The sequence below is a fragment of the Theropithecus gelada genome, chromosome X, assembly GCF_003255815.1.
Source record: "Theropithecus gelada isolate Dixy chromosome X, Tgel_1.0, whole genome shotgun sequence".
Classification (NCBI taxonomy): domain Eukaryota; kingdom Metazoa; phylum Chordata; class Mammalia; order Primates; family Cercopithecidae; genus Theropithecus; species Theropithecus gelada.
The window spans coordinates 101,866,580-101,869,637 of NC_037689.1; positions in this window are offsets into that span (position 1 = coordinate 101,866,580).

Consider the following 3,058-nt stretch of genomic DNA (forward strand, 5'->3'; position numbering starts at 1 on the left):
TTAGGTGAATATCTGGTAAGAACATAGAGTTAGCCTTATTTACTTATTTTTTGGTACAACCCGAGGGTCTTAACCAAATACTATTTACTTCTATAACAAATACACTTGGTCTCACTTCTTTCACTTCTTTCTTTTGGTTGAATGTTTTCGATTTTTAGTTTTTTTTTTTTTTTAATCTTTCACTACATAGATTAGGTTTTGCTTCTTTTCTTCTCTACTAATGATTTAAAAAGCATACATACTGATGTTAATTCTGTTTTTAATACTTGGACTTCCATTTTTGTTATAATTATGAAGAACAAAACAGCATATATTGCGTATTTCCTGGTAGGATGAGAAAATTAGTTGCTCTTGAATTCTGTTTTTTATTCATAAATGCCACAATCATTGCAACTTAATTCTGTGCTTAACTGGTTTCATGGCTAATTGCAAGTCCTTTTTGTAAACTTTCCCCCTTTTTTATTCATATGGGGGAATACATTTTGAATGCTAGACATGATGGTCTATGCCTGGTCACCGTCTATGTGCTGGGTCCCATGATGGAAGCTGGATTCAGTGAAGAGGATGACTAGGTTCCTGTCCTCATGGAACTTCCAGTCGCGTTTGTGCTCATGCGCATGTGTGTCTGTGTGCGTGTGCGTGATACACAAAGAAGCAAACTTTTCCCTCTCTGAGCAGGTGGCATCTGAGTGAGACTGGAAGACTGAGAGGAAGCCGGCCACAGGTGATCAGAGGAAGCCGTGTCCAGGCAGAGGACATGGCAGGTGCAAAGGCTTTGCACAGGCTTTGTGCAGGGATAGAGCGGGGCGAGTTTGAGGAGCAAGGACAAGCCTGACGCGCCACAGTGCAGTGAACCCGGGAGCTAGGGAGTGGTGATGTGAGACCGGAAGCAGAGGNGGGGGAGCTGCGCAGACCCCGTTATCCTCCCAGAGAGCGAGTGAGGGGCTATGTCTGAGAAACGAGAGGACTCGGGCTGCTGTGCTCTCTGTACGGGGCTGTCTTCACCACAGCGCTGTCCTCTGGGGCGCTCAGAAGCGGGCCCTCCTAGGAGAGAGAAGGCTGGGGAGACAGACATGGAAAAGGAGACACCTCAGGCCCTTCATCCTCATGGCGACGACGCCTCACACCTGCTGGTGTTCAGACTTTCTCACAAGGAAGGCTTTGCCTCGAGCCCCGGCTCTGTGGGCAGGATGTTAGGGCGGATGATGTCCGCTCTGCCTAATGGTGGGTCACTGAGGCCTCCAGGACCTGCCCATGAAAGTCCCCCAGGAAGGGAGAGGTGCAGCTGGGGCCTCTATATGGGTTTTCTAAGGAGAAATTTTCTTTCCCAGATGTCAGCCAGGGCATGTGAGCAGAGACAAGCCCAAAGCAGGCCCCAGAAGGGAGGTAAGAGGGGAAAGCTTTCTTCAAAGCTGGCTTCCCGTTGAGCCCTCAGTCGTGTGGCGCTTTCTCTCTTGGGGTCTTGTTAGTGAGGCCACTGGGACTGTGTCTTGGGGATCCTATGATGATTCTGGAGGTGGTGGGAGACGAGCCCTAGGATGCTAGAAGGACCCCTGGGAGGCTGCCTACCAACGTGATTTTCTAAGCCAGCCCCTGAGTAATTGACAGGCCTGGTGAAGGTCGCAGGTTAATGAACAAAAGCTGTGGGAAGGTGTAGGAGTGTGTTCCTCTGACTCCCCTTCCCACTAACACACGCTCAGCCAACATTCCCTCGCCTAAGAGACAGGGATCTTTCTTCCCCCACCAGGGAATGCTGGTGCAGTAGAAAAAGCAGAATAGACAAACCTGCTCTTCTGATTATTAGTGGTTTGACTTTGTACAAGCTGCGAAGTCAGTTTTGGGGCCTCGGTTTTCTCATCTGTAAAATGAGATATCCTTCCTCCAGAGCACTGCTGTGAACATCACATACAATAAGTTGCTAACAGAGGTTCAACAATTTATATACATATGAATTGATAACATGTATGAGTATCTGTGGCTGGGTGTGGTGACCCAAACTTGTCATCTTAGCACTGGGAGACTGAGGCGGGGATCGCTTGAGCCCAGTTCAAAACCAGCCTGGGTAACATGGCAAAACCCCATCTCTACAAAAAATACAAAAATCCGTCAGGCACAGTGGTGTGCGCCTGTACTCTCAGCTACTCTGGAGGCTGAAATGAAAGGACCACTTGAGCCCAGGAGGTGGAGGCTGCAGTGAGCCGTGATCGCACCACTGCACTGCAGCCTGGGCTATAGAGTGAGAATCCATCTCAAAAAAACAACAAAACAAAAACAGACAAACAGAAACCATTTATGAGTGTTTGTCATGTACACGGTAACGTGCTGAGAACTTAACAAGCCTGGAGTCTATCAGTCTTCACAATTCTACGAAGTAGATTTTGTTTTTTTTAATATACTTTAAGTTCTGGGGTACACGTGCAGAACATGCAGGTTTGTTACATAGGTATACACGTGCCATGGTAGTTTGCTGCACCCATCAACCCATCATCTACATTAGGTATTTCTCTTAATGTAATCTCTCCCCTAGCCCCCCACCCAACAACAGGCCCTGGTGTGTGATCTTCCCCTCCCTGTGTCCATGTGTTCTCATTGTTCAACTCCCACTTATGAGTGAGAACATGCAGTGTTTGGTTTTCTGTCCTTGTGTTAGTTGCTGAGAATGATGGTTTCTAGCTTCATCCATGTCCCTGCAAAGGAAAGGAACTCATCCTTTTTTATGGCTGCATAGTATTCCATTGTGTGTATGTGCCACATTTTCTTTATCCAGTCTGTCACTGATGGGCATTTGGGTTGGCTCCAAGTCTTTGCTATTGTGAACAGTGCCACAAGAAACATACGTGTGCATGCGTCTTTATAGTAGAATGATTTATAACCCTTTGGGTATATACCCAGTAATGGGATCACTGGGTCAAATGGTATTTCTAGTTCTAGATCCTTGAGGAATCACCACACTGTCTTCCACAATGGCTGAACTAGTTTACAGTCCCACCAACAGTGTAAAAGTGTTCCTGTTTCTCCACATCTTCTCCAGCATCTGTTGCTTCCTGACTTTCTAATG